Here is a 21,996-nt window from a genome sequence, read left to right as displayed (position 1 = left end):
GTATTGAAAGGAACAGGCTAGCTTTAGAGGTTTCTTTATAAATTTCGTACCCCATGTTAAATTAAATTCTCCCAGCACTTTTCCAGAAAGCAGGAGGAGGAGCAGGTTAATTGAAACAAGACCCCACCCAGCTGCAAAGGAATGCCAAAGGTCTCACCCAACTCTGCTGTGGAGGAGTGTCCAGACCTGCAGTACAAGATTAAGTCGCCTGGTAACTGGTCCAGATGTCAGCGCTCCCACATTGGGGCGGGACCAAATGGATTTGGCACCTAAAATGAACCAATCATTTTGAAAGTCAACTACAGTGGCCATTTTTACGGCAAATTCTACCAGAGTGGACGCAGGACTAGCCACAGGATTATCATCATGGATTGCTGCAGCCATGAATCATCTGAAGGAATGGGCGGGCATGGGAGCATTAGCAGGCCTTCTGGTGTTGGTCTCCTTGGTTTGCCTGTGGTATATATGCAAGATTAGAGTCTCACAACAGAGTAATGCAGCCATGACCATTCAGGCCTTTACAGCCATTGAAGCAGGACAGTCTCCCCAAGCATGGTTGGCTACTATAAAAAGCTAAAATGTTATGCTCAGGATGCGAGGCTAAGCACTGCACTCAGGGTCAGCCGCTTTGGACCCAGAGAAGAGCATGTCTGATTGCATGCGGGTTGATGCCCCAGGTCCCGCCTCTGAGAAAAAGGTATCAGACGGGTCTGATGCTCTTTGGGTGGATGACACCTAAATGAACATTGGTACAAAGTCCCAATTTCTTTCTAATATCAGAGATCAGACCTCTACTCTTGCCTGATGCATCTAGAACTATTTCTAATAATATTTTTTTTTCAATTTTCATTTCCTTTTTGTTCATACTTTCATTCATAACTCAAAAGCACATACGATATGTATATTAATATAAATATATCACACACTTCAATTTTATTATCTGCCACTATTCCCATTTATCCACTTTTCCTCATCCACCAAATACCAAATTTTCTTAGTTTTCAGTATTGCTTTGTTTGTTTGTGGCATAGTGCATTTAATTTCTTTTGGTTGTGTAGCATTCATAGGAGATTATTTATTTGAACAGGACAACTACCTAATGTTCCCACTGAGGAAGATTAATTGTCCTACCCTAGCAACCATTCACTGTCCGTAGCTCTTCAACTATGGTGAATCCATACAAGCTCCCATATCTCCAGGATAGAATATCATTCTGGGCGCAGTCTCGTACAGGACTCTGTGCAGGTAGGCTGCTGTTCTTGCGTCTAAGAAGCATGTCTTCCTCAGAAGGGAAGTCTTCACAGCACTGTTTCCCATTCTGCCTCTTTGTAGTGTTACACTGAAGCATGGATAAGGGTCAGTCTTTCTTGAAAATGCTAACGTGCTGTATTTATGCAAGTTTCTCCCCAGTGTTACAATATTTCAGCTGCCTTCTGATTTGAAGGTGTATAACTCAGTCCTCCCTGAAATCCTTATATCGTTTTGCATGTCAATGCTCACATGTCCTTTCTCTACATTATTAATGACAACTTTGAAGACCATGAAAGTTTTTTTCCGGATGAGTTTCAGAAAGTGTGTACATACTTATATTTGCAGCTGAGTCTTGCATCCAGCTTACTTGCCAATTCAATGTCTGCCTTCCAAATTACTTAGGACAAAGTACCTTTTACTATAGAAATGCATCATCTAGACTTTATACAGTTCTCTTGAGGTAAGTTAGTGGTATATTTGGGTTGGGAGAATTAGTGGTGTTTCACATAGAATGTAAAGTTAACTGTATAGCTTCATATACTGAATAAAAAAAATACCTGGGAAATATTTGTGTATTTAGCACCTCACACTATGAAACCAGGAGATGTTATATAAATTTTACAAACCTCCAATTATTTATTAAATATATATCTTAATATCATTTTTGTTTAAATGCTTTAATATATGTTTTCTCGAGGTTTCTAGGACTTTGGATAAAAAAATAATAAATGTTGTCATGGATCTGGCAGTGAGTCTTACATAAGCCTTGTACAACTGTAGCTTCCTTCCTCTCAAAAACAGAATGAGAGAAATGAGCCAATACTTTTTTTTTTTATGAGCCAATACTTAAACATAGTATTTATGCATAAAATGTCATTATTTGCTGTATTGAAAGTGTAATCTATTTAAATTTTAAAATACTATAAATTTCAAATTTTATATATTATAGGAACACAAGTATATAGCTCTTACGTAACCTCCTAGTAGCTTCTCAGCATGTTTAGTGGAAGTTAGACAGAAGCACAAGGAGATGCAGTGTTCTCCATGTCAATACGCATGTCTGTCTCACTTGTGTTCCCTTAAGTCCTGTGTCCCGCAGTTCCACAACATCTAAAAGAAACTTAGAGGAATGCCCTAAGATAAATGACCCTAACAAGAAATTTTACCAAAATATTATGTGAGATTTCATAGGTGCATCTTCTTATAATGTAGTCTGATAACATATTTTGTTCAAAAAACGTATTAAGAAGAATTCAGCATAATAAATATCTTTTAAACTGTTCCTAACAAATAATTAAATAAATATCCAATTCTTTAAGATGCCCAAATTCTTAATATAAAATTTATATTACGACTTGGACATTGGTTCCATTCATTATTAAAGTTCAATTATATGAAAGTGTAAATATTATGCAGGAAGAGGTACAGAAACTATGAGGCATTTGGTAATTATTACCGTTACCTTGTGTAGTTCTCATATATTTTTATTAGCAGTATCGGCTATTGCATAGTAAGCATTTCAGATTATAAATGACAATGGAAATATGTAAGCATGCTTATTTCCCTATATGGAAAAGTTTAGGAGGCTGAGAGCAATCAAGATACTACAAATATTTTTAGTCTAGAAGAGCAAGATAATTAATTATGTTCCCCAATATCTTAGAAAACAAAATATATTCAAGGTTGAATTAATCATTGGGTAGAGAACTTGAGTACCAGAGCCACCCATAATAGTCATGTTAAAAGGTGAATATTTATTGGGAAAAATGGATTTAAATTTTTTGAGTACCAGAAAGAAAAAAAAAAAGGTTTCAAATATAGTTAGTAGACATGAGAAAAAGAAAAATCCCAAACCTGTGCAGTGTGACAGTAACAGACCATCAAGGCAATGATAGAAAAGAAGTTAGCTAATGAGTGCATCAGGATATTTACATCTATAGAGACAAGATGCGTTTTCCAAGCATTTTCTCTAAACTGTAAAAACTTGATGCTTCATTTTTCAAAGACATTGGTTCAGAAGATATTGCATTGTGAAATTGTTTGCTGTGAGCATAAATGAGTTAATGGTGTTTTCTCTGGTTTGCTTCTAACACACAATGTCTACTTCTTTCTGCATTTTCAGCTTCGGGTATCACTAATGTGTTAGTGAAGTTAAGGACCACAGTCTGTAACAAAAGAAGCAGAAAAGTACAGTGAGTTGTATTTGTAAAAGAAGTGATCTCTTTCCTATTTATTTTCAATGTCTGATGAATAACAAATGCGTCAGGAATACTGTCTTTTTTTTTTTTTTTTTTTTTTTTGAAGAACTCATTTGGATACCTGGCTCTATTCATTCATTCATTCATTCATTCATTCACTCGTTTGTTTGCTTGCTTATTTATTTATTAATTAATTTTCTTCACATTTTATGTGATATGACAATAGAATTAGCCAACAATTCTGAAGGTAGTTTTTTGATATCTGGTCATAAACACTGCAAATAATTATTCTAACACTTGGCACAATATTAATCATATTTATCACATATTATCACATATTAGAAACACAAATGCTAATAATAAATAAAAACATAATGAGAAGCTACATTTCCTGTATGTGAAGCAGAGATTGCTCAGGAACTAGAAAGCCAAATCAGTTTTTGTGTATGAGGAGACGTTACTGTTAGAAAAGATAATTAGGAAAGTGCCCTCAATATAAAAAGATAAGCAATTTTTATGCACTGAAAGAAACAAGTATAAAAGACAAGATTTCAATTGCAGAGTCAAGAAGATCAAAGCAATTGCATTTCTCTTACAGTTATACTAATAGAAAAGCACAGAGCAGGAAAAAGAAAAAGATGATAGATATTCTGGAGAGTAAATACAGAATACAAATGAGAAAAGCCAAGGTGGTTTTGCCTACTTTTCTCTTTTAAGTGTTGTCTTGCATTAGCTCTGTGAGGAATACTGACGGATGTTTGCAAGGGAACCCATAATACCTGAATGCCTCACTGTTCATTTAAGTAGAGGGTCTCACTGAGTCATATTTGTCTACAGTGTTGCATATAGAGTAGACAAAGCCCTAATACTGTATTAGATATAAGCTTAGAAATCTCAACACTTACTTTTTAAAACAATGTCATGACATGAGGTTACTAAGGAAGAAGGGATGTTCCAGAGTGGTAACAGGAAACATGGAAACGTAGTCATGACTCAACGCACATCGAAGAGCTAACCAACCCAGATCATTTTGAAGATAGTAGCATTTAAAAAATCAATTTGTTTATTCACTTACTTTACTATATATGTATTTGCACATGTGTGCACAAATTCATGGCCATGGAGGTCACGCAAGGACATCTGTTTTCCTGTTCTATCAGTGTATACATTATTCCTTAGTGGAAGGGGCAGCGTAAGACTCTAGCAGTCCTACTGTCTACCTTCCTTGTAGTGGTAAGGTTATCAGAAGAGTCTGGAATTCCCAAATACTTAAGTGGGTACTAGAAATCTGAATTTATACCATCATGCTTACATAGTAAGCACCCTTACATTTTAAGCATTGTAATAAACATTTGTGTTATACTGATGAATTTTGACTGAAATTTCTCTCAGTTCCTAAGTGATGTGATGACAACATTATACCACAGCCTAGAATTCTGCAGGATTATTTCCAACTGCCTAATAGTGAATTCTACTTTATCTAATAGCCTGTTTCTAAAGATATTTTTTTTCTTTTTGTTAATTTTATTAATTATACTTTATTCATTTTGTATCCCCCCATAAACCCTTCCCTCCTCCCCTCTCAATTCCACCTTTCCTCCCCCTTCTTCACGCCAACCCTTCCCCAAGTCCTCTGATAGGGGAGGTCCCCCTCTCTTTCAGATCTCATCAGGAGTGGCTGCATTGTCATCCTCTGTGGCCTGCGAAGGCTGCTCCCCCCTCAGGGGGAGTTGATCAAAGAGCAGGAAAATCAGTTCATGTCAGAGTCAGTCCTTCTTCCCATTACTATAGAAGCCACATGGACACTGAACTGCCATTGGCTACATCTGTGCAGGGGTTCTAGGTTACCTCCATGCATGGTACTTCGTTGAAGTATGAGACTCTGGAAAGAGCCCTGTGTTTAAATTTTCTGGTTCTGTTGCTCTCCTTGTGGAGTTCCTGTCCTCTTCAGATCTTACTATTTCCCACTTATTTCATAAGATTCCATGCACTCTGCCCAAGTGGAAAGGATCATCCTGAGTGAGCTCTCCCAGAAACAGAAAGACACACACGGTATATACTCACTCATATAGACATATAACATAGGATAAACCTACTAAAATCTGTATATCTAAATAAACTAATCAAGAGGGAGGACCCTGACTAAAATGCTCAATCCCCATCCTGAAAGGCAAAGAGGATGGACATCAGAAGAAGAAAACAGGAAACAAGTTAGGAACCTGCCACAGAGGGTCTCTGAAAGGCTCTGCCCTGCACACTATCAAAGCAGATGCTGAGACTTAAAGATAATTTTTATGGTTAAATTTTAGAAGTATATGACAAAAAGAATGTGTGCCCCTTACTGACTAGTGTTCATAATGCAGGAAGTTCTTTTGTGCACTACTTGAGGAGAAGGGTAATCAAAACCCAACTTCATATACTGGTATCTATAATGATGACCTACCTGCATTACACTAGCTTATTAGCTATTTTAATAGTATCAAAGGTGTAGTGGAAGTAACCAGCCTCTATCTGATTGGCATTAAGGCCCACTCTATGAGATGAGACCCATGGCTGACAATGCTCAGGTGGGCAAGAATCTGAGACCAAAAAGGACACAGGCCTAGTGGAAAACCAAATATGGCATGGTACCAGCACAGAAACAGACTGGTGGATGAATGGAATCTACTAATGATCCAGCAATAAACCCACACATCTACAGATGCTTGATTTTTGATAAGAAGCCAAAACCATACAATGGAAAAAAGAAACTATCTTCAACAAATGGTGCTGAACTGGATGTCGACATGTAGAAAAATTCAAATAGAGCCATATTTATCACCCTGTGCACAAAAGGAAAGTCCAACTGGATCAAAGACTTCAACATAAAACTAGACACACTAAATCTGTTATAAGAAAAATTTGGGAAGAGCCTTGACCTTATTGACATAGGAGACAACTTCCTGAACAGAACACCTACAACACAAGCCCTAAGATCAACAATCATTAATGGGAACTCCTGAAACTAAAAAGCTTCTGTAAAGCAATGGACTCTACTAGGAGAACAAAACCACTGCCTACAGACTAAGAGGTTAAACAGAAAAAAAAATCACATAATCTAATTAAAAAATGGGGTACAGAGCTAAACAGAAAATTCTCACTAGATGAATATCGAATGGCAGAGAAACACTGAAAGAAATGCTCAAAGTCCTTAGTCATCAGGGAAATGCAAATCAAAATGACCCTGAGATTTCACTTTATACCCATCAGAATGGCTAAGATCAAAAACTCAAGTAACTATTTGCTTTCTAGAAAGACACTCATGGTATATAATCACTTATAAGTGGATATTAGACATATAATATAGGATAATCATACTAAAATCTGTACACCTAAGGAAGCTAAGCAAGAAGGAGGACCCTATGTAAGATGCTCAGTCTTCATTCAGAAAGGCAAATGGGATGGACATTGGAAGAGGGAGAAAACAGGGGACAGAACAGGAACCTATCATAGTGGGCTTCTGAAAGACTCCACCCAGTAGGCTATAAAAACTTATGCTGTGAATCATAGCCAAACTTTTCATAGACTGCAGGGAATCTTATGAAAGAAGGGGGAAATAGACAGACCTGGAGGGAATAGGGACTCTACAAAAGGAGCAAGAGAACAAAAAAAACTGGGCACAGGGGTCTTTTCTGAGACTGATACTCCAAACAAGGACCATACTTGGAGATAACTTAGAACCCCTGCACAGAAGTAGCCCATGGCAGCTCAGTGTCCAAGAGGGTTCCCCAAGAATAGGACCAGGGACCATCTCTGACATGAACTCATGGCCTGGTTCTTTGATCATCTCCCCTGAGAAGGAGCAGGCTTTTCAGTCCACAGAGGAAGAAAAAGAAGCCAGTCCTGACGAGACCTGATGAGACCTAATCAGGGTCAAATGGAAGGGGAGGAGGACCTCCCCTATCATTGGACTTGGGGAGAGGCATAGGAGAAGAAGAGGGGAGGAGGTTAGGATTTGGAGAGGATGGGGGAGGGGGCTATAGCTGGGATAAAAAATGAATAAACATTAATAAAAATTTAAAAATGACTTTGCTTCCCGAAAGGGAAAGAAAAAAGACACGGATTTAGATGGACAGAAACTTGGGAGTATCTGGGAGATGGGCGAGGTGAAAACTGTGATAAGAATTTTTACAAGAATCTCTCTCTCTCTCTCTCTCTCTGAATAGATGAATTAAAAAGGTTGTGTAAGTACAGAGCTTATTAAACAGTGAAGTAATATGCAGACGTGCGAAGAAGGTTACCGTCTAATGAGCATGTTAGACCACTGTGCTGCGGTCATGCGCTGATTGCATTCTCTCACTGGGTCTCCATCAAGTCAAGTGCAAATCTCCAGCAGGGTGAGCTGCCCTTTAATATTTAAACACAAATGTATTCTATTATTTCAGGAATTCCAAAAAAATTAATTCATTGATCTCACTGATAAGTGGCATATACATACTACCCGTTTAAGGCTAGGCATTAACTAAGAGATGTTATGTGAACCTTTAAGCTGAAAACATCATGAGATATTTCCTGCACAATGGAGTAATTGTTCCGAATTCACTTTGTGGACTACTATGTAACTCCGAGTCCTACACAGAATACCACATCTCTGAAGAAAATATCTGTCATAGCAGGATTCGCTAGTAAATGCAGAGTCTTTTACTGTGTGAAGGAATGGGTTTATAGAATGTGTGTTTTAAAAATGGTTTGTATTTTCTGAAATAAAAATATAATTACACTGTATTACCCCTCCCTATCTTCTGTTTAATTCTTACCATGTTCCCTGCCTTGATGTTTCTCTAAGTTATGCTATTTATTCCATTGTTTGTATGTATGTATGTATATATATATGTATATATGTACATATATTATATATGATATATATTATATATATGGTTTTTATGTATTCCTAATATATAATTACAACTTGGGGCTGCATATTTTTAAGTCTGACATTGCTTTTATCATCAACATTATCATAGTACCCCTGAATTATCATATTGAAACTGCAAGGTTTCTTTTTCTTCCATCATCATAAGAACATTTACGTTCATTCCTCCAACTTTAATTATTAGGATGTTATGAATACATTTTCTGCCACAGTAATAACTAGTTTTTTTTTTTTGTTTTTGTCTCTGCTAAGTACTGTTACTTAAAATATATTTTTGTTTTATTTGTATTTTTAAATGGTCAAGCTTCTTTCTCTTTAGTTTTGAAAGTTTATAAGGTAATTACATCATTCCTCACCCTGCTTGATACTCCAATCTCTAAACCTTCCCAAGTGTTCCTCATTGCTCTTCTTCAAATTTATAAGCTCTCTCTCATTAACATTATCAGATACATAGGCGAATGTGTGTGTGTAATCCTAAGTACATACATAGACTCTGTTACTGATATGTAGGTTTTCAGGGCTGAGCATTTCTCATTGTATAGTCAATCGACATGCTCTTTCCCAGGAAATACTGTTTCTCCCAGTCTTTGTGCTCTTTCCCAGGAATTACTGTTTCTCCTAGTCTTTAGCATTTCTTAGTCACCTCTAGTTCTTCCTGTAGTTTTCAAGCCTTCTGAGACCCCATCTCCATCCATATTAACATGTCCATTTTTGTTGTCCTTGCTCACAACAGGTTCAGTCAGTCATGTTTTTGAGAAGTTATGTGTATAGCATGTAACAGTGCTAGGAAACAATCTTTCAGCAAACTTCCTCTTCTGGCTAGCACAATTATTTTATCTGCTCTCCTGAACAACCCCTGAGGCCTCAGTGTATGAGCTGTGCTGCAGATGTGTCAGTTGGGGCTGGGTAACACATGGGGTTGGTTATCTTTTTCTATAACGGTCCCTGTCTGCTGCAAAGAGTAGTTTCCTTGACAGGGGTGTGTATGCAAGGACTACCCTTCTCTACATGTGTAAGAACAGATCTTTAGAATGTAGTTGGATACTACGCTTTTTTAGTAAAGTAACAGTTGTAAGCTCATGCTTCATTGATTTTTTTATTTATTTTATTTTTCTTTATTAATTACACTTTACTCACTTTGTATCCCCCCCGTGGTTCCCTCCCTCCTCCAATCCCAATCATTGATGTTTTAGTCATCTTTAACTTTGATTTTGTTGCTTTACACCAAATGCATATTAATTTGGCTTCATACAATGATTACATACATTTTGTTAATGAATTATTTTGCTCATATGTGTTTATTAAGGTCAGCCTCATCTTTTACTTTATTTAGATTCTCTTCTGCTTAGAGCAAAAACATGGGCTTGGAAGGTTTTCAGTATTTTTGTGTAACAGGATACACTTAAAAATAAAAGTACCCTCCATGCATTGTCTTTGGTTAGGTTGTCAGTCTCTGCAGGGCCCGCAGGGCTCACTTTTTGTTTTTTTGTTGTTTGGTTGGTTGGTTTTGGCATTGCTTGTCTCCTCTTGGAGCTCAGATGTAGCCCATATACTCAGCCTTCAAGTGGGTTCCCTAATAAGGGGAGCAAGGACTGTCTCTGACATGAACTCAGTGACAGGCTTTCTGATCACTTCCTTCTGAGGGGTGGGGGCCACCTTGCCAGGCCACAGAGGAAGACAATGCAGCCAGGCCTGATGAGCCCTGATAAGATAGGATCAAATAGAAAGGGAGGAAGACCTTACCTATATGTGGACTAGTGGAGGGGCATTGCGGGGAGAAAGGGAAGGGAGGATGAGATTGGGAGGAGATGAGGGAGCGGGCTATAGCTGGGATACAAATTGAATAAATTATAATAAATGATAATAATAAAATTTAAATAAATTTAAATAAATGATAATAATAAAAATTAAAAATATACTTACCCAGTGTTTACAATATGTCTGCAACACTGCAAACAACTGTGCTGGGCTGGAACTCAGGTTTTCTTTTTGCTTAGCCAAGTTCATCACAGGGGCTTTAGCTAGGTCTTCTGTTATCATTGCTGTTTTTTATGGTTTGGCTTATGAATTGTGTAATATTGACAATTTGTTCAATCCTGGAGTCTTTTTCTTTTTCCTTTTGATTTTCACTTCTCAATCACAAGGAAATACTGAATCCCTGCCAACAAAATTTTCCATGGTTGCAAAGATCTTTCATGGTTTTTGATTTTTATACCAAGTTTGCTTCTAATTTCACTAGAAATTAGCCGTGAGGTCTTTCACTGTGTTTACAGTTTCCTGCATATAAAAACAATAAGCAGATATATATCAACTAAAAACATAGTGATTAAAAATTATCATTATGAATAGAGCTGCTACGAACATGGTTGAACAACTGTCCTTGTTGTATACCTGAGCATAATTTGGATATATACCTAGGAGAGGGAAAACTGGATCTCGAGGAAGCATTTTTCCTAATTGTCTGAGAAAGTGGCAGATTGATTTCCAAAGTTGTTGTACAAGTTTACATTCCCACCAGCAATAGATTTCTTCACAACCTCTCCAGCATGTGTTGTCACTTGAGTTTTTTGATCTTAGCCATTTTGATTGGGTGTAAAGTAAAGTCTCAGGGTCTTTTAGATTTGCATCTCCCTGGGGATAAGGTCATTGAGAATTTCTTTAAGTGTTTCTCTTCCATTCTATTCTCCTCTATAGAGAATTCTCTGTTTAGCTCCATACCCCATTTTTTTAAATTGGATTACTTGATTTGTTGCTTTTTAACTTCTGTAGTTATTTATATATGCTGCATATCAGGCCTCTGTCAGATATAGGGTTGGTAAAGATCTTTTCCCAGTCTGTAGGCTGTCATTTTACTCTGACTATAGTGTCTTGCTTAAAGAAGCTTTTCAGTTTCATAAGGTCCCATTCATTAATCTTTGAACCTGGAAACAATCCAGATGTTCCTCAAGGAGAGGAATGGATACAGAAATTGTGGTACTTTTATGCAACGGAACACTACTCAGCAATTGAAAACAAGGAAATAAAGAAATTTGCAGGCAAATGGTGGGATCTAGAAAAGATCATCCTGAGTGAGGTATTCCAGTAGCAGAAAGACACATGTAGTATGTATTCACTTATAAGTGGGTACTAAACCTATAAGATAGGATAGACACACTAAAATCTGTACACCTAATGAAGCTAAACAAGAAGTAGGAGCGGGGTAAGATGATCAGTCCTCACTTAGAAAGGCAAATGGGATGGACAGTAGGAGAAAATAAGACACTGGACAGGAGCCTACCATAGAGGGCCTCTGAAAGACTCTACCTAGTAGTGTATCAAAGCAAATGCTGAGACTCATAAACAAAACTTGGGCAGAGTGCAGGGAATCATATGAAAGAAGGGGGAGTTAGTAAGACCTGGAGAGGATAAGAGGTCACAAGGACCAAATATATTGGGCACAGGGGTATTTTCTGAGACTGATTCTCCAACCAAGGACTATGCATGAATATAACCCAGAACCCCTGCTCTGATGTAGCCCATGGTAACTCAGTATCCAAGAAGGTACCCTAGTAAAGGGAATAGGTTCTGTCTCTGACATGAACTCAGTGGCTGGCTCTTTGACCTCCCCCCTCATCACCCCCTCCCTGAGGGAGGTGCAGTCTTGCCAGGAGACAGAGGAGGACATTACACTAGTACTGATCGACCTGATAAACTAGGGTAAGATTGAAGTGGAGGAGGACCTCCCTTATCAGTGTACTTAGAGAGGAAATGAGGGAGGGACAGTGGGATTGGGAGGGAATGAGGGACAGGGCTATAGCTGGAATACAAATTGAATAAACTGTAATAAATATAAAATAAAATTAAATTAAAATTATTATTGAGATTAATTGTCCAGATACGAGTTCTAATGCTACTCTTACTCAGATTTCTACTTCAAAAATTAGAAAATTCTAGATTTTTCCTTATCTTTCAACTTTGTTTGTGTGTATGTTTGTCTGCTAGAATGGTAATATTTTCAATCTTGTTATTTGTTGTAACATAAATAATGTGTACATTCCAATTAAAAAAATAAAAAATTACTCTTTAACCATAAATGTGTTTAGAAAGTGTTTTTTTTTTTTATTTGGTATTATAATTCTGTTGACATATAAGACTGAAGTGTGAAACACCACCACAACCACAAAACCTGTATGGTTCTCACATGTAAAGTTTACATGTGAATGTAATCTTTGGTATGCTATTGGAAATGTGTCATTGTATACTTTAAGTTTTACTTCTGTGGTATTTACATAGATTTAGATTTGTCCATTGAAATACACCACATACATTAAAATGTAACTAAAACACATACCTGCAAGGCATCAATCACAGAAAAAGCACCTACGTAATCCTCACATGTCAATATATTGCCAACACTCCAGAGCATTCTTGTCCCTTTATCTCAGTTGTTACAGCTTGAAAACTTCTGCTTCAGCCATTTCCTTACTCAGATTCCTAACTTTCTTGTAGAGTTTTGCTTATTTTCAACTTTAAATATATAATTACATAATTTATTTTTTACTTTTTTATTACAGTCAACATTCAATACAGTCAACGATCCAATATGGATTTTCTTCACACTGTAGAAACTTTCCTCAGTATAAAAGTCATAACAGATGTTCATGTGGGAAAATATGAGGCTCATTTTCATATTTGTTTGTACTTGTTTTTTGTTGAAATAAATATGTATTAAAATAAACACTGAGAATATTCACATATCACAGATCTAAGAATATCATAATCCAGATATTAAGTGTTGCTAGAGGAGACTACTATAAAAAAAATCAAAGCATTATTGTTATTATTTTTTTGTTTTTTTAAATTTTTTAATTTATTACAATTTAGTCACTTTATTTCCCTATTGTTATTATTTTATAAGAAGCTTAGAGCATTATCTATTACAGAATTTTCTTGAAAATCTATTCATTATTTTCTTAGCCTTACATACACAAACAATGGTAGTATATTTTGTGGTAATAATATTTACCTTAATGACATTTTTCTATGTGATTCAAAAGTGTATACTGATCTATTAGGGATTTTTTAGAGTTTACTTTTTTTCCTTTTTTTAGAGATTTATTTATTTATTTTTATTAATTACACCTTATTCACTTTGTATCCCCCCTTAAGCCCCTCCCTCCTCCCCTCCTGGTCCCACCTTCCCTCCCCCTTCTTCACGCATCCCGCTCCCCAAGTCCACTGATAGGGGAGGTCCTCCTCTCCTTCCTTCTGATCTTAGCCTTACTGGACATAATTATAGAAAATTGTGTGATACATATACACATATTTTCTTATAACCCAAATTTGCACAGTTATTCTGACTAATACTAACATACGGTACCGATACATTTCATTTCTAATTTAGCTCACAACTGACAAATTTATTGGTACAAGTTATGTATGTATTAGATTATCACTTTCAATTTCTCTGAATATTGGTGAATTTTCCAATTTTTCTCCTATTTTTTTACTAAGCATTTGGCTGAGCTCACTTCCAGCATAACTATTTGGACACTTTGCCAATCTGCTCTGAATTAGGGGCTTAGATGTAGGACTATGGTCTTTTCTTACCACTTGCCAAGCTTAAATGCGTCCTGTTACCTGCTATGCATCCACTGATCGTGCTGCTGAATCTCAGTGACAAGGCGTGAGAGCTTTGGAGGATTTCTTCCTCTTCCTAGACCAGCACAAAACATAGAGAAGCTACAGGGGATTTGGATATTGATGTTCTCCTCTCCCAGGGCCACAGAAAGGCCTTTATGGCCCCAGCAAAGCCCTCTGTGGAAGAAACCACCACTTACCGAAGTACATCCTGCAACCAGCCTCCTCAATCTACCAATAAATCTTAGGTACAAACAAATGTTAGAAGCACCTTCAGCAAACTAAGCATCTTTTTTTTATCTGACATCCAAAACCAAGCTAATTAATGCTCTCCCATATCATACCTGGTCTTCTGCAAATAGTTGAATTTTATCTTTTTTTTTTTCTTTTTATTGTTAGTTACATTTTGTTAACTGTATCCCAGCTGTATCCCGCTCCCTCATTCCCTCCCAATCCCACCCTTCCTCCCTCATCTCCTCCCTGCCCCTTTCCAAGTTCACGGATTGGGGAGGACCTCCTCCCCTTTCATCTGACCCTGTTTTATCAGGTATCTTCAGGACTGGCTGCAAAGTCCTCCTCTGTGGCCTAGCAGGACTACTCCTCCCTTGGGGGGTGGGGAGGTCAAAGAGCCTGCCATTGAGTTCCTGTCAGAAATAGTCACTGTTCCCCTTACTATGGGAAACCAATTGGTTACTGAGCTACCACAGGCCACATCCAAGCAGAGGTTCTAGGTTATATCCATACATGGTCCTTGATTGAGTGTCTGTCTCAGAAAAGACCCCTGTGCCCAGATATATTTGGTCCTTGTGGAGCTCCTATCCTCTCCACTTCATACTAACTCCCCTTCTTTCATATGATTCCCTGTGCTCTACCAAAGGTTTGGTTATGAGTCTTAGTATCTGCTTTGAAACACTGGTAGGTAGAGTCTTTCAGATGCCTTCTGTGGTAGACAGAGTTTTTATCTTTAGCTCTCAACGAATAAAATTTTCTAAGCAACAGACTTATGTGGAAGCATTTTTCTTTTTTCTTTCATATATATTTTAATTTTTTTTATTTATTACAATGTATACACTTTGTATCCCAACTGTTGTCCCTTGCCTTGTCTCCTCCCTGTCCCATTCTCCCTCCCTCTTCTCCCCCATGCTCCTTCCCTTAGTCCACTCATAGGGGAGGTCCTCCTCCTTTCTATCTGATCATAGCCTATCAGGTCTCATCAGGACTTGTTGCATGTCTTCCTCTGTGGACTGGCAAGGCTGCACTCCCCACTCAGGGTGAGGTGATCATAGAGCCTGCCACTGAGTTCATGACAAAGAAAGTCCCTGCTCCCTTTACTTGTGAACTCGCTTGGGAGACTGAGACTATGGGCTACATCTGAGCCAGAGTTATAGGTCCTCTCCATGCATTGTACTTGTTTGGGGTATCATTCTCTTTAGGATCCCTAGGGTTCAGTTTTTAAGGCTCTGTTGGTCTCCTTTTGTTGCCCCTGTCCCCTCCAGGTCATTCTATCTTCCCTTTCTTTCATAAAATTCCATGAAATCTGACCAAAGTGTGGCTATGTCTCAGCCTCTGCTGTGATACCTACATCAGTAGTCTTTCAGAGGCTGTCTCTAGTAGGCTCCTGTTCTGTTCCCTGTCTTCTCCTTCTGATGTCTATGGCGTTTGTTCTTCCAAATGAGGATTGAGCATCTTCCAGAGGGTCTTCCTGTGGTTTAGCTTCTTTAGGAGTATAGATTTCAGTTTGTTTATCCTATATTATATGGCTAATATCCATAGATAAGTGAGTATATACCACATGTGTCTTTCTGCTTCTGGGTTACCTCATTGAAGGTGACCTTTTCTAGATCCCACCATTTGCCTGCAAATTTCATGATTTCTTTGTTTTTAATTGCTGAGCAGTATTCCACTGTGTAAATGTACCACAATTTCTGTATCCATTCATCAGTTGTGGGGCATCTGGGTTGTTTCAAGATTCGGCTGTTACAAATAAAGCTGCTACAGACATGGTTGAGCAAATGTCCTTGTTGTAAACTTGAGCATATTTTGGATATAAACCTAGAAGTGCTATTGCTGGATCTTGAAGTAGCACTGTTCCTAATTGAGAAAGCACCAGATTGATTTCCAGAGTGGTTGTGCAAGTTTATATTCCACCAGCAATAGAGTAGGGTTCCCCTGTCTCAATATCTTCTCAAGCATGTATTGTCACTTGAGGTTTTGATCTTAGCCATTCTGATGGGTGTAAGGTGAAACCATAGGGTTATTTTGGTTTGCAGCATTCTTATGAATAAGGATATTGTGTAATTCTTTAAGTGTTTCTCTGATAATATTCTAATTTTACTTTATTTATTTATTTATTTACTTATTTATTTATTTATTTACATTACATCCCACCTCTCCTCCCAGTCCTGCTCTCATATCCCTCTTCCAGATTTCCCTCTTCTTTTCTCCTTAGACAAGGGAGGCCTCACATGGCTATCAAACCCACCCTGCCACATCAAGTCACAGCAGGGCAAGTGCATCATCTCTTACTGAGGCCAGACAAGGCAGTGCAACTAGTGTGAAGGGGTCCAAAGGCAGGCAACAGAGTCTGAGTCTGCCTCTCCTCCAACTGATAGAGGACCCACATGATGACCAAGTCTCACATCTGCAGTATATGTGTATGGGGGCCTAGGTCCAGCCTATTCACACTCTTTGGTTGGCAGTTTAGTTTCTGTGAGCTCCCATGGACCCAGGTTATTTAATCTGTAGATATTATGTGGTGTCCTGAACCCCTCCATCTCCCCCAATCCATTCTCCCACAATTTCCAGAAAACTTCCTGAGCTCCACCTATTGTTTGGTTGTGCGGCTCTGCCTCCAAGTTTACTTTAAAATAAAGATTGTATAAATTTGTAAATACATAAGATTGAATGCAAACATTAAATATATGAACTATTGGCAGAATTAAATAAGAAAATTATACCTCAGTTGGATTAAGCCAATTAGATCAGTCTTCTCTCCATTTTTGGAACTTTATATCCTAACCCAATATCAGGTTCATGTACAAATTTTCACAAGAGCAGCCTCAATATTTAACCTTTTCTTTAAGGGTTTTCTAGCTTTTAGACCTTTATCTGCACTATGAGTACGGAAGGAAGCATCATGTCCAGTGTGGGGTATTTTTGTTGATACATCATTATGACTCTAATACAGTGTTATGTAGTGGAGGTATTTTATCAACTAGGCCTTATGCCTATTCCCATTCTATGTTAAATACAATTTTTAGATGACTTTCTTAGTAAAAATTTCCCCAGCAAAACACAATTTACAACGTGGCAAAGTTAGACTTATAGAATTTAGACTTATATAATTTGAACTATTTACAATATAAATATGTGTCATTTTTATGTGACTGTTGTAATAATGCTAACTTTTCTAGAAAAAAAATCTACTGTTAATATTGAATTATGATATAGTTATACAATTACAAATAAGGTTTAGTAAATGTTTTTCTAACTCCTATTCCTGAGGATAGTGACAGAAGATAAGAGAGCATTCTTTCACCACATAGATGTGGAATACACTGGTACATGACATAGAACTGTCACTGGTAGAAAGAAATGTGACTTTAAGTAAGTCATGAGAGGAAAGAAGATGGAAACTAATGTTCAATTTGAGGTTTAATTTTGCAATACACTTTCAAGTTAAGCTCACCACCATGTATTCTTTATTTATTTATTTATTTACTTATCTATTTATTTATTTATTTATTACTGTTTATTCACTTTTTATTCAAGCTCTAGCCTCTCCCTCATCCCCTCCCAATCCCACCCTCCCTCATCTCTTTCCAAGCCCATCCCCAAGTCTACTGATAGAGGAGGTCCTCCTTCCCTTCCCTCTGACCCTAACGTACCAGGTCTCATCAGTACTGGTAGCATTGTTTTCCTCTGTGGCCTGGTAATGTTACTCCCTCCTCAGAGGGAGGTGGTAAAAGAGCTAGCCCCTGAGTTCATGTCAGAGACAGCTCCTGTTCCCATTACTAAGAAACCCACTTGGATACTGAGCTGCCATGGGTGATATCTGTGCATGGATTCTAGGTTGTAGCCATGCATGGTCCTTGTTTGGATTATCAGTCTAAGAAAAGAACCCTGCCACCTAATTTTTGGTTCTGTTGCTCTCCTTGTGGAACTCCTCTCCCCTCCAGGTCTTTCTATCTCCCCCTTCTTTCATAAGATTCCCTGCACTTTGCTCAAAGTTTGGCAGAGTCTCAGCATCTGCCTTGATACCCTGATGGGTAGAGTCTTTCAAAGGCCTCTGTGGTAGGCTCCTATACTGTTCCCTGTTTTCTCCTTCTTCCAATGTCTGTCCCATTTGCCTTTCCCAATGAGGATTAATCATCTCAGCCAGGGTCCTCCTTCTTGCTTAGCGTCTTTAGGTGTACAGATTTTAGTATGTTTATCATATATTATATGTCCACTCTCCACTTATATGTGAGTATATACCATGTGTGTCATTCTACTTCTGGGTCACCTTACTCAGGATGATTTCTTCCAATTTGCACCATTTGTCTGAAAATTTCATAATTTCCTAGATTTTAATTGTTGAGTAGTATTCTGTTGTGTAAATGTACCACAATTTTCGTATCCATTTCTCAGTTGAAGGACATCTGGGTTGTTTCCAGATTCTGGTTGTTATGAATAAAGCTGCTACGAACATGGTTGACAATTAGGAATAGTGATACTTCAATATCCCTTTATACCACCCCTAGGCATAGATCCAAAACATAATCACCACTATATTTTATCCTTTTTTAAAAACTTATTTAATAAAAAAACAATGCAATTCCCGATTCATGGGTAGCATTTTTAGAAACAATAATAATATGCTATCACAATGCTTAGTGTTAGATATCGATCAAAATAATATGAGTGGACTTTAAAATTCCCAATTGCTAGTGTTGTCACTTGAGTTTCTGATCATAGCCATTCTGATATGTGTAAGGTGAAATCTCAGAGTTGTTTTGATTTGCATCTCTGATGATTAAAGACATTGAACTTTTCTTTAAGTGTTTCTCTGCCATTCTACATTTCTCTATTGAGAATTCTCTGTTAAGCTTTTTCCCCATTTTTTAATTGGATCACTTGCTTTGTTGTTGTTTAACTTCTTAAGTTCTTTATATATTCTGGAATTAGTCTTCTGTCGGATGTAGGGTTGGTGAAGATCTTTTCCCAATCTGTAGACAGTCGTTTTGTTCTGATGATATTGTCCTTTGCTTTACAGAAGCTTTGTAGTTTCATGAGGTCTAACTTATTGATGGTTGATCTACTAATGTAGGTATTGAAGCAGAGGCTGAGACTCATAGCCAAACTTTGGTCAGAATGCATGGAATTTTATGAAAGAAGGGGAAGATAGGCAGACCTGGAGAGGACAGTAGCTCCAAAAGGAGATCAACAGAGTAAAAAAACAAAAACAAACAAACAAACACAACACAACAAAAACTGATCCCTAGGAGTCCTGAAGAGAATGATAGCCCAATCAAGGACAATGCATGGGGATTACCTAAAACCCAGGCTCAGATGTAGCCTTAGTATCCAGTTGGGGTCCCTAGGAAGGGGAACAGGTTTTTTTTTTTTGTGGCATGAGCTCAGTGACATGCTCTGTGATCACGTCCTCCTGGATGGAGCAGCCTTACCAGGCCACAGAGGAAGACAATGCAACCAGTCCTGATGAGACTTGATAGACTAAGGTCAAATAAAAGGAGAGAAGGACCTCCCCTATCAGTAGACTAGGAGAAGGGCACAGGGGAAGAAGAGGGAGGGAGGGAGGGATAGGGAGAAGATGAGGGAGGGAGCCATAGCTAGGATACAAATTGAAAAAATTGTAATAAATGATGATGATAATAATAATAATAATAATAGTAAAATGCTAAAAATAAATTCCCACTAGCAAGGTTGGACCAGAGCTGTTTGAAAGTGTGTTTTCTAACTGTGCTTATTTAACACTTTTCTTCACTGCTTTGTAAGTGCCTGTGTAAGAAAAGGAAGGAACTACTGTTAATGAGTTTCATATATTTTTAAAAGCATTCATCTAGAATTCTGTATTTAGTTTTATAGTTCTGAAATTTAGAGAGTTTTCCTTCAATTATTTTGGGGTTTTGCTTTCTAGTGACATAAACTATAGTTACTCATGAATATATATATAATGCTTTATTCTTGCTTTTGTAATGAATATATATTTTGTTATTGTCAAGATTAATGTAAATAAATGATATCATTAAACTCTTCGAGTAATGTTTGCTGCTCTGTTTTAACTGATATTATTGTTGCTGCCTGGACCTGAATCTGGGACCTTGTCTTTACTAAGTAGTTATTCCACCACTGATCTTACCTTCTCCATTTGGTAAATTCAGACCAGAGAGAATGTAAATAAAGTCACACACACACACACACACACATAAATCTTTTATAAAGTATATTTATTATATATAGGGATATATAAGTACTTATATGGTCACAGAAACATTTTGATTAAATGGTATATTATTCAGTGCTGCATTTTCACTTTCACTCAGTAAAACACTGATCTTTCAGTTCTAAGACTCTAAGCTTGTCTTTACTATAATCTATTTCTTTTTATTGGCTTACTTGTCTTATGGATCACTGTGTAATACCTTAGGTTCTGCAGCCATTACAAAGTAAAAGTCATTAAAGTGGTGGGGAGATATTAGGGGAATATTACATTTACATAAAGGAAGCATTGGGACAATTTAAAATCATATTTTACTGTAATTGTGTGTGATACCGTAGAATAAAGAAAACATTTTAAATGCAATAGACTTGAGGGATTAAATAATACAAGTATCTTTCCTTTTTATATAAAAATTAATTTATATATTCTCTTAACATCCTGATTGTAGCCCCCTCAGTACTCCCCTCTCAGAAGTGACTTTCTCTTAGCTCAAAAAAATGAGATTTTTTTTGGGAGGGTATTAAAGGACCTCACATTTACCCTATGTATAAGATGTGCAGGAATAAAGATAAAATAGATAGAGCAGAGGTTGAGGGAATGCCCAGCTAGTGCCTGACTCAACCAAAGACCCACCCTATGGAAGAGTTCCACCACCTGACGTATACTCAGTATGAGGTATACTCTCCTAAGCTTGCAGACAGGAGCCTCTCAGAGCTGTCCTCTGAGAGACTCTTCCCAGCAGGGCCTCAAAACTGATGCTGAGTCTCACTGCCAAACATAGGGTAACATGTAAGGAGTCTTCTGGAAAAGAAGAAGGAAAGAGAAAAGGACCTAGAGGTGACAGAACTTCCACAAGAAGATCAACAGTGTCAACTAACCAGGGTCCAGAGGGGCTTTGTGAGACTGAAGCATCAACCAAGGACCATGCATGAAGTGGACCTAGACCCAGATGTGGCAGATGGGCAGCTTAGGCTTCATGTAGGTCCTCTAATAAAAGAAATTGGGATTACATTTTTTTTTTTTTCAATGCAGTTTATTCAGGAACATTGAACAATCCTCGGACCCCGGGGAAAGCCAGCCCACAGCTTAAATAGCCTCTGGGTAGCCAACCCAGGCGTGCCACGGGGGCAATGCAGATAGGTCCACATACATGGAAGCAAGCCAGATCCTCGGCCTTAGCCAAATGTGGAGTTGTTCGTGACAGAGAGCACTCACCATCGGGAAGGTGGAAGGCGGAAACCAGCTCCATCTTTAAGGCATAGCATTCCGCAGCTCTCTACAGTTCCCCCTTTTTGTTTTAGACGCATCAGGCAAGAGTAGAGGTCTAATCTCTGATATTAGAAATAAATTGGGACTTTCTACAGATGTTCATTTAGGTGTCATCCACCCAAAGAGCATCAGACCTGTCCGATACCTTTTTCTCAGAGGCGGGACCTGGGGCATCAACCCGCATGCAATCAGACATGCTCTTCTCTGGGTCCAAAGCGGCTGACCCTGAGTGCAGTGCTTAGCCTCGCATCCTGAGCGTATCATTTTAGCTTTTTATGGTATCCAACCATGCTTGGGGAGAATGT

The 21,996-nt window shown here is 37.9% G+C and overlaps 1 long non-coding RNA gene across 9 annotated transcripts in view; it reads left to right on the top strand.

The window, feature by feature from the left end:
- LOC110541176 (uncharacterized) overlaps nucleotides 1-21,996 on the top strand; it is a 361,531-nt gene that overhangs the window by 66,498 nt on the left and 273,037 nt on the right. For 7 of the 9 annotated variants that reach the window (XR_009594300.1, XR_009594303.1, XR_009594297.1 and 4 more), the window contains one exon: nucleotides 7,655-7,825. The exons of 1 other annotated variant lie outside the window; for it this stretch is intronic. This is a non-coding gene — a long non-coding RNA (uncharacterized LOC110541176). Of the gene's footprint in view, nucleotides 1-3,373; nucleotides 3,444-7,654; nucleotides 7,826-21,996 lie in introns of all 9 variants that reach the window. One more of the 9 variants, XR_009594298.1, reaches the window with a different exon arrangement.

This window comes from Meriones unguiculatus, chromosome 9, assembly GCF_030254825.1.
Source record: "Meriones unguiculatus strain TT.TT164.6M chromosome 9, Bangor_MerUng_6.1, whole genome shotgun sequence".
NCBI lineage: Eukaryota > Metazoa > Chordata > Mammalia > Rodentia > Muridae > Meriones > Meriones unguiculatus.
Note: the sequence above shows the minus strand (reverse complement) of the source record. Positions and strands in the feature narration are given on the sequence as shown.